The sequence below is a fragment of the Orbicella faveolata genome, unplaced genomic scaffold (genome assembly GCF_042242905.1).
Source record: "Orbicella faveolata isolate gen_17 unplaced genomic scaffold, um_ofav_v1 contig_46, whole genome shotgun sequence".
Taxonomy (NCBI): domain Eukaryota; kingdom Metazoa; phylum Cnidaria; class Anthozoa; order Scleractinia; family Merulinidae; genus Orbicella; species Orbicella faveolata.
Window position 1 is genome coordinate 20,188,876 of NW_028301576.1, and position 11,096 is coordinate 20,199,971.

The window sequence follows — 11,096 nt, forward strand, 5'->3', positions numbered from 1 at the left end:
CTTAAATAAAACAAAGAGAAAGCGTGTTTTGTTGTTTTTCGCCCCATAAACCCAATATCATGAAGCAAGTGAAGAAGCCTAAGTGGTGTATTACACTGTGATAAAACACTCCGGACATTTGAGAACACTCCAGAAATGTAAAAAACACGAGCACTAAAACACGAACCGTAGGCGAGTGTTTTCTACATTTCCCTCGTGTTCTCAAATGTCCGTCGTGTTTTATCACAGTGTAATACACGGCTTACACTTCTTTATTCGTTAAATAATGTACAGCCGCCATCTTTTCCCCTACGGAGGAGTACAAAGCAGTCTGCCCACGTCACAAGTTTGGGTGCAATAAATTTAATAAATTTTAATAAACGAAAAAACAAAATTGTCTTCGGGCATTGTTCAATTCTAGAGAACACTTTGTGCATCTTCCCTTGTAAATAACATTCAAGATCCCTTGCATAAGTCGACATCGCCTTTGGGGGAATTTACAATTTCTTAATAATCACATGACACTCCTTAGCTGGCTATAATAAACTCTAGCTGACTAACTTTAATCCTCGCAAATAGTAAAAAATATATATATATATAATTTTTTAAATTTAATTTCAGCAAGTTTAACTATTTTGCTTCCCCGTTTTTCATTTACAGTTCGCGTGGATTTTGTGCGGTTTTCTCATAAGCCTTTCGTCGGTCTTTAGTCTTAAGTGCAATATCAAATACTGCCGTAACAATGAGTGCCCGAGAGACGAGACTCGGCCGTGTGGGGCAGGCTTACAATGCAGGACCCTGACCTTCAATTTTGAACGGTCGGGTACGTTAATGCTGCAGAACGAATGCTCTTCAAATTGCGATGAAGAGGAATATTGCAGTTCACTCACCGAGATATGTTCTAAGTACAATACTATCACCAACTGTGCTTTGAGATGTTGCAATACTGATCTATGTAATGCACCAGGTACGTACGAGGTCTTACAAATTACCGAGTCCAGTTATGCCACAATTGCCAGTTTCCTCTTAAACAGACTCCACTGGGACAATCTTTCCACACGCAGAAAAAAACTTAAAGCGATGCTGATGCTTAAAACGATTAGGGGGCTTTCTCCAGCGTATCTTCCTGCAAAACTTATTTAGCATCCGCAGTACACCGTATAATCTAAGAAATTCTGAGCTCAAACTAGACCCGCCCAAGCCGCGCACAAACTACTGCAACCATGGCTTTGGCTATAGCGGGGCGCTATTATGGAATAGCTTACCCGTTTATTTACGGAAATCAGACTCTCTTGGACGCTTCAAAAGGGAAATAGACCAACTTTATAACAACTATCACTCAGGCTCCCACACGGCAATCTTGTAAAACAGTGTACTCATAACCGAGTTCGACTTTTATACTAACCGAGTTCGAGGTCCACACTGTATCAAAGTTAGGCACCGAGTTTTTTCCCCGTCGATTTATGGCCAAAGCGCGAAGCGCGCGATCCATAAACTGACGGGGAAAAAAAACCAGGATCCGTAACTTATAGTACGGAACGAGAACACGAGGTTACTAAGATATTTATTACATCTCTTCTGTGTGTCTGATGGGTTCGGTAATTTAAACAGTAAATGCACCAAACTTGACGGCCTTCAAGAAAAGCCTGCCGCCTGACCAAGGCCAAACCAAACGATGTTGACTTTGTCTTTATTATTATTACTATCATCATTATTGCTATTATTATTATTATTTAGTTTTTATTATAGCATTTTAGCCTTATTTTAATTTGTAGTTTTTTTATTTATACGCTCACTAGAATCTTCAGAATTGAAGGAGGTGAGTCACCCAGGAAGAAGAAGAAACGATTTCTCTTCACGCAGAAAGCAAAAGGAGTCAATTCGAAATAGTTGTTAAGTCGTTAGCACGTTACAATACACAGTTTAATGTAAAAGAAAGTTAACTTTAAACTTTTACTTGCTATAAAAGTTAAGAACACTTAAGAATGTTAAGAAAAATTCTGGCAACAAACTGTACGGCCAGCTAAATTAACCGATCACAGTGCGCGTAGTAACCGAGAGATCTAATAAAGTGTAATACGACATAATAACGGCAAAATACAAACGATTTGACTTCAATTTCTCATTGGATCTCTTTATACCTTATATGGTTGACATTACGGCTGGTGTGTTTATGATGGTACCCACCGTCTGCCCGTTGGGCAACCAGAAATGAAACGTGGAACTTTAACTACGGTATTGAAAAGAGAAATGCTCAAAAATATGTATTTATGATAAATTTGTTTTCCTAAATCAAAAATTTAAACAGTTTTCAGCCCTCTTTAGCGCAATAAGAAGGTGAGGGACAATTCGCGTCTAGGCTCTTCCGTCCTCTTTGTCAGTAATCAGTTAAGAAAGCTATATTCTTATTAAACTTCTAGCTCTGTTGGTTTTTTCCTACCATTCAATTTCTCTATTTTATACTGCTGGGTCATTTGCTGAACGTGAAACTGGCATCTGAGATGGAAGAAGGGACGCTTGATGAGTGCGGTGGCACACTTGTTTGCGCGAAGGCAGCTGCTGACGATAGCGGTGAAACACTGCTCGGAAGCACAACAACGGCTGATGTAGGAGGAACTGACAAGGAACTCTAGCTCGGCGGTGTTTCTGAACTTCTTGTTGTCGTAGTGCTTTTAGAGTAGCCACTAATGATGTGGGACAGAGTCTACCTTTCGCCTTCGCCAACCTCGTCGTAGTCATCGAGCGAGCATTCGTTGGCATGGCCGGTGATCTGAATGATCTTGGGCCTTGGCTGTTCGGCTTTCTTCAGACTTTCTGGTGGAATTATTGGAAATTCGCTTTCCGTCTGAATTTAGAGTTTTTGCCAGGGTTCTCATAATGCGGCCGAGTTTGTTTTCGCCCATCTTGGACTTCGTGTACCAAACTTCGGTTTTCGGACGCTGTATTATGGCCAAGTACAAAGGCCAAGAGGTTCGCCTTTCTGACAGGCGCCTCCTGAGAAACTCTTCAAAGAGTCTGACAGGATCTCTTGAACCGCCGTCTGCGGCCCAAATTTCTTGAGGTGTTTTTCGGTGCTTCGCCGTCAAGCCACCAGTACGAGTCTTCGTTGGATTCTCGCTGAAGCGTTCGCATTTTGCCATTTCTCCTTCCTGGATCTGGATCGACACAACTTCGAAGTCTTGTACATAAGGGTCGTAATGGTATTGGCGGCCTCGAAACCCGAAGTTGGTCCTGCTCGGACAGGTTTTTGAACTTTACGTTCGTTAGGGCAACTCCACTGTGGTCGCCTAACAAGCCTCTGCTCCAAAAAAGCTCCTCTCCGGCAGAGTTGTACGGCTGGTCGCGATTTTGTCTCTTGCCGTAACTATTCATGCGCCGCTGTTTGGCTTTTGCGTCTAAGACAGCCCCGAAAGTTGCAAATTCGCGACCAGTTATCAAGCTGTATGGAGATTTTTTGTCGGACAGGTACTGTTCCAGGGCCGCTTGCATGACCTTAAGCGAGTCTGGTTGGTACTCGCTGCCGTCCTGTTTTCGTACTTTCAGATAATACTTTTGGAGGATTTCATCCAAAGCTGCGGGCGAAATGGTTTCCATGTTGACGTTCATGGTTCGTGACTTTGCCCAGGAGGACCAAACTCTCATCCACGTCGTGGTACTTCTCTTTGTGTTTTTATTTTCAGCCTCTTTAAGAGTTTCTTTTACTGTTTCATTAGAGGTCAGAGGAAACCTGGACTCGTCGGGCGCTGGTAAGTTGTTTGTTTCCAAAGTTGTTTCTGTCAGGGCAGGTCGCTCGCTCGCTGTACTTGTCGTGTTACTCGTATTGTTAACTTGCGTCACTGAATCGTTTTCTTTACTCTCAAAGCTTTCGAAATCAATAGTGCTGAACAGGTTGTCAAATTCTAAAGGAAAGATATCTGAATAAACGTCATTGAACCAGCTAATTTTGTCCATCTTTGTTCTCTAGCTGGAGCTGGGAAACCTGCTCAAATTTTTTCCTTGGTGTTGATTGGCTAGCATTAGCTAGGTAGTAAAATTTCATTGTTTAGTTAGATTTGGTGCTTAACTTTTATTGGCTGTTGAACTGTCCGATTTGACCCGTCCGATTACAGGCTGCTAGTAATCGGACAGGTCAAATCGGACAGTTTTGATGCTGCAACAGCCAAATCAAGCCATTAAACGAGGGCTTTTAAGAACCAATCAGATTCAAGCATTCTGTTATTGACACAATTAATCCCATAACAAAAAGCTGGTTTACTTTATCAGTTACTATACAATTTTCTGAAGGCAAGAACTGAACAAGGCAACGTAAGCATTTATAGCTTTCTATATTTTCTCTTAACGGCCGGTCAAAAGTGTCTTATTCGAATTATTGAGTTATTTTTTTGATAAAAAAAAATACCTCTTAGTCGGCGCGTTATGGACGGGTCAATGGATGAGTGAGTGAGTGAGAGATGTATGTATGTCACACCAATCAGATTGGATCTACTATAAACAGCCAATCAAATTTCTTGTTGTAAAGGTAAATAGTATGTGAGAAGATTTGATCTCGACACAATTTAGAACGGCCATATTTATTTTTCTATAAAAGAGGAGGAAGTATTCATATATTGGGCTTACTTCTACATTTTCTGTGGGTTAGGCTGAGGATTTTAGTTACGAACGAGATGAGCCTTGAGGTTTGAAGCAGTTCGTGAGTTCGTAGTATGAAAATGCAACTAGCTACAAAGGTAACTTGATACTTTTGTTTTTCACAAGGAGTAAATTCAATTAGAGGTCACGAATCGTCGCTTCTAGTTCTTAGGACATGTTTTAGAGGAGACGAGACTATTTAGATTTGAAACAGTTTCAACGTTTACAATAGTAAGTGCAGGTGACGATTGTTTTGTTCTTGTTGCATGCAAAAATAACGAGATATTTTTATTTTTTAGTTACAAAGGGTAATTTGACACTCTTGTTTTTCACAAGGGAGTAAATCCAATTAGAGCTGACGAATCGTCACCACTTGTTCCCACGAGATGCTTGCTATCTTTAGTTACAAATGGTAACTTAACACTTCTGTTTTTTATGTGGGAGTAAATTCAATTAGAGCTGACAAGTTATCGGCTAGTGTTCCCAGGATATTAAACAAAAAAATCTTTCATTTCTGGACGGTTTTTACGTTTCTCCAGAAGCAGTTCATTTTTATTTGATGGGCATTTTATGACATTCTTTTCAGTCCGATATTTCTAAAGGTAAAAAGTATCAAAACTGCTCAAATGTTCTTTGAAGACTGCGTGGCACCAAGTTAAAGTGCAATGTAATTAAATGGGACTTTCAATGTGTCAGGGAGGTTTTTTTCTCTTTCTTTCAATTTTCGGTGAAGTAGTGTTGTTGTGTTGTGTTGTGTAAAAAGGGTAAACTTAGGACTCGTATAAAATGCGTAAAGGTCTCTTAACTTGGGTATTTTTGAGCAAAAATTCCTCTTGGGGGTTGGAAGGGCTATGTGATCGGTGAGTGAGGGAATTATGCATGTGCACGTGTCACACCAATCACAGTGTGGGTTTTATCAAAGAACGAATCAAAGAAAAAAAATAAGATGGTATCTACATTAATTTGGAGATGTGTCAGATTACTGTAGTTTGTTCAGTCAAACATTTTATGGCTTACTATTTAGTCATCTTACCATTACCGATGTAACATCGTATGTACATCATCAATTCCCAGTTTCTTTCTTGCTGTACACCGCAACCAAAATAACTTGTCGAATTAACCAAATTATTACTGTAAACAGCTCCATGAATGCTCCTATCTCCGAGACTTCACACAAAAAAAACACTCTTGCACGCCTTGCGTGCCTATGTTTTTATTTGTTACAAAAACGTTTCAATAAGTCGCTCTCTGATCCGTTTACAAACGACAACTTTACCAAGATATTGAATTATTAGAATAGCCGAGGGTTATATTTTTATATTAGATTAGTTCTTTCGTTTGATTCTTAACTAAAATGATTTAATGAAGGTGACTGCGTCAAAAACAATGTCTCAAAGTGCTGGTAGCACTGATAACAGGGAACTATTATTAGTTAGTATCACCCAACTAGTGGACTAATGCAAATCCTGCATTTTGATTGGTTACGCTACTAGAGGACTATTAGTAATAGTCCTCGAGTAACGAAATTGGCGCCATCGAGCGTGACGCTTTCTTTCGTTTTATTCCCAAATAAATATTTCTTCAACTTGCATTTGCTAACTTTATTATTGCCTTTTCTGTCCGACTAGTTGGGTGATACTAAAACAATTAGACCCTTCGCCCTCAAGGGTCACGGGTCAATAGCCCATTCGGCTTCGCCTCATGGGCTATTGACCCGTAGCCCGCAAGGGCTACGGGTCTAATTGTTAATTACCGCAAAGTGCGATGTAAACGTGTGAACTAAAATATTATGAATGAAAACTTCCTATGTCCTTTTAGGAGCAAGAAGAGTCCCTTCCTTATTTCACCTTGTAGCGTCCTTTTTAATCATCTATTAACCCTCGTAAGCCCAACCTCGTTGTCAGGCAGGGTCTCTCATCTTCCCGCCCCCTGGATCAAGAGGGGAGGGGAAAGATGAGATAGCCTGGGAATGAGGTTGAATTACCTCATCGTCTTCGGTTCGTGCACTTCGCTTAATTAATTGCAAGGTAATTGCGAACGTCATTTGTCATTCCGTATTTACTTTCAGTTCTCTCTGCAACCACTACAGCGATTTAATATGAATTCTCTCAACGTAAGAAATGGGTTTGTAGATGAACACATGATCGTATATATTATATATTTTATATCACAGCTTGAAAAATCATAGTATCAAATGAGAAACCAGAAACTGCAAGGGACCGCACACGATAAACGCTGCCAACGTAGGATCTACAAGAGATCTGATCAGCCAAAAAAATGTATGAAGACAAGCAATAGACTGCAAGGCTTTACATTTCTTCGCTACACAGTGCTGACGAGCCCCAAGAAGTGCGAAACAGCTGTCCACTGTTGCGATCCTACTTTATCGGTTCTTGTCATGTTAGTGTCTCGAAACGTTTTTCACGTAGTATCAGCCTTGCAGTCTATTGCTTATCAAATAAGCCATTTTGCTAATGCAAATATTTCCTAGGTCCATTCCCTTGTGGGGGCACGAAGTGATCACTCGACCAAAAATGGCCTCATTAATTCATTAAGTTGTTGAAATTTTGCCCCCACTGACAAGGGGCTTGTTAACTGCTCCGGTTGACAAAAGTTTTATTCCTTGAACACACACGCACTAATAATGAATACTGTTTAGCTAACCTCACGAGTTTTTAAACTTATGTAAATCTTGGAAAGTTCCAGAATCATCTCTGGAGACTACGCAGACTAATTATCAAACACTCTACATTACGACTGTACCTGAAACCTGACGGAATGAATGGACTTACATAAACTGATTATGTAACAGGACTGGAGCTAGCATTAGCAAAATGGTATATTCCGTATAGTTAATGATTCATGCTCATAGCGCGAGCAAAGTTAATCCTCGAACGTACAAGCTGACTCATACCTCCACCGTGGTACAAGGTGGGGGATTGATAAAACTCCTCACTTAGGTTTTAGTTCTGTTGAAAGCACAGCGAGATAAAGTTACATTGGTTAGACAGCCCTGAGCTTGCTCAACAGATCATATCATTTTTGTTGGTTATGACGTCATACGAAGTCAAATGACCTCATTTGACCCCCAATCTTTAATCCGCCATCTTGGATTTCACTATGTTTTAAAAAGTAAAAAAAATAATGGAAATTAACGCAAAATCTAGTTAGAATGCTCATGAAATGTATATGAAACCAGGAAAAAAACAGGATTATGTCAAAAAAGTTGAAAGTCGAGGTTGCCATGGCAACGTCAAAAATGAAAGACACACAATTGACATATCAAAATCTCCACAAAGGATGAATGAACAGCTACTGAAAGTTTCACCCCGTTAGAGTAAATCGTCTGTTTTTTTAAAAAAAGAATTGGCTCTTATTTTCTTGGAGGAGTGAGTGGTCGTGTTTGGTCGTCTTTTCAGATGCGAGGGGTGATGAATGAAGTAAGGAGAGGGTTGACGCGATGCCCGTGCAGACCTTCGACAAATTTAATATCAGATGTTTGAAAACGAATTTAATTGTAATTTGTCAGTTTGAGATCAGCGATGAGTGGGTTGAAGTATATCGGGACTAGTCTGGCGTTCGCATTGGGAAAATCTTTCTCTTTTTCTCTCGTGAATCTGTGCAAAATAAAATATTTTTGTGTTTTTTTATGACTGGATAATTTTACAATTGACAAGAAACCATTTTGATTCTGGAGCCTTCAAAATATAAAAAAAAGGAAGTTGCCCAAGCTAATTTGCGAGGGGACCATCTTAGCGTTATTTAAACCAACTAGAATTTAGTTTTTCTTAGTTAACTTGTTTGCTATAAAATAATTCTTGATAAAAGCTGGCAGCCTACATCAGATGCCAGATTTATCGAATAAAAATACATGCGGCCTTGGACACGAGCCAGGGCCCTCTCGATTTCCTGAACATTCAGTCATAAGGCCCACCTTCTATACCTGTCGTTATACATCAAGTTCACTTCTTGAGCAGAACACAACAATGCGAAGCTTTCTGGCGTGTCAGCTATTATTCACATCATTCTCACCTGAGACTGAAGGAGCAGACTATACAAGTAACCCTTTCTGACTAATCATTGAGCCCATATCTTGTATGGAGGTATATCTATGACAAAATTCAATACTCAGTAATTGATATCAAATCATCCAAATTGTACATGCATCAATCCAAAGCTGAATGGCAACTAGCCGATTCTACAAATAATCATTACGCAAAGAGGCATCACACAAAAAGGCATCACACTAAAATGCATCACGCGAAAAGGCATCACACTTAAGGGTATCACGCGAAAAGGCGTCACGCTTAAAGGCATCAAGCGAAAAGGCATCACGCTGAAGGGCATCACGCGAAAAGGCATCTCAAGGCTTCTCAAGTTTTTTGCCCCCTCGCGAGGTATTAATTCAGTACAGGAGGCGTGCCTTGAAAGGGTTAATACAGCAAGTGAGCAATGGAATCAAAAACGATTGCATTTCTTTCCGATCGGTGAGATCGGCGAGTATTTTTCAGGATGGCGGACAAGTGCTGAGCGTTCTTCGTATGACATTGGCGATAGTACAAGAAGCTCCTGAACATGAATTCACTACTGCAGCTAAACCTCTCCTTTATTATGGTGCGACTGAGAGGGAGATTACGTGTAAAGACACAAGCAGAAGCGCAGAAGCGTTATGCCTTTTTGCGTGATGCCTGTTTGCGTAATGCCTTTTCGCGTGATACCTTTTTGCGTGATACCTTTCTGCGTGATGCCTTTTCACTACGTGCGTTGCGATATGCTGTTAGCACTTCATGTTTGTACCCTTGAGTCAACTTTGGGCAGAAGCACATCACTAGGAGCCTGCAACTCCCATACTAAGCCTGTGTCATGGTATTTTTACAGAGCGGTCTATTTTTAGGCTTCTTTTCCCACGAAGAAGGTCAGTTCCGGTCTATACGAGCGCGAATCAGTAAGGAGAAAAATGGTGGCCCCAGGTGGACATGTCGACCTAATCTTCTGGTGAAATTATAAAGTCCATGCTTGTGATTGGTCACTGAGGTTCCTGGGGGGAGGGGCTGAATTCGCGGTAAATTCAAACTAAAAATAGATTGGTCTGTGAAAACGCCGGGACAGGAATAATTGGGGTAGTTGTACACTCCTAGTGATGGGCTCCTGCTTTAAAGGGACACAGTCAGCTGGTGCATATACGCATTAGATACGATTTCATAGCTAATTTGCATATCACAGAGACGCGATCGATACTGTTTTTAACCAAATATGATAAAAATAATATCATAGGATTGAGCAAAAGCACACTTAAAAACAGGTTTTTCAGTGAACGATTGAAAGTCAAGAAAAACACTGCAAAGATTGAAACGGATTTCTAGATGTACTTTGATTTCAGGTTGAGGTGAACTTTTTTCAAAGTGAGAAAACTAGTGTCCAAGTCAGCGTTGTGCTCCTTTAATGGTAAAATTCAATAGGAAACCAGGTTTGCTTGAAGGACATATAATCAGGAGATAAAGAGGAGAGATTCGCGCAGTCATCTTGTAGATTAAGTTAATAACTTGTATTATGCTAATTAATTATGCTAATCAATGGTCATGTGGTCATGATCTAGTGGAGGTTACATCCAAGCTTAGTGAAAGTGCGGGTCAGGCAACAAAGTGGTACGAGTCCAACTTGCTGGCCGGAAACCTAAAGAAATATCAGACATTGAACATCGGCTGCAGCAAGACAACTGACTCAGGCACTAGTACAGTGATCTATACTAACAATCAGAAAATTAAGAGCGCAGATACTCTTAAACTTTTAGGGGTAACTATTGACTCCAAACTGAATTTTTCGGAACACGTTAGCTCAGCCCGCATAAAGGTCAGAGAATCGGCGTACTAATGCGACTAAGGAATTTAATCCCCACTAAGGCCAAACTTCAGTTATACAAGTCAGCTGTACTACCTTGCCTTACTTATTGTCACCTAGTGTGGCACTTCTGCAGAGCTAGCAATGCAGGTAAACTTGAACGACTACAGGAAAGGGGCTTGAGGGCCGTTTACAAGGATAAGCTTGTTAGCTATACTCAGCTACTGGAGAGAGCCAAGTTGCCAACTCTAGCCAACAGGCATTTACAAGACATCTGTATTCTCATGTATAAAGTTAAACATAGACTATGTCCTAAAAGCATCTGTAACATTTTTAACGAGCATATTTCCGCATACAACCTGAGACAATCAGATTTTTCTACTCCTAGATACAACACTGTTACTTAGGGGAAGCACTCTCTACGTTATGTAGGACCCAAATTATGGGGCAAACTGTCTATGGCTGACAGATCAGCGAAGACACTGCAGGCTTTTACAAACTATATTCGCAAAAGGAATATAACTCGCTTAATCGACACCGGCTGTAAGGGCTGCATCCTATGCTGCACATAATGCCCTTCAAATCATTTATTTTTTATTGTATTAATATTAGTACTACTATAGTTTTTTTTAGCAGTGTCCCCTAATTAG

The 11,096-nt window shown here is 40.3% G+C and overlaps 1 pseudogene; it reads right to left on the bottom strand.

Annotated features, from left to right (window-relative positions):
- Positions 1 to 2,436: 2,436 nt before the first annotated feature.
- Positions 2,437 to 3,947, bottom strand: LOC149098801 (uncharacterized protein KIAA1958-like; annotated as a pseudogene).
- Positions 3,948 to 11,096: the final 7,149 nt, after the last annotated feature.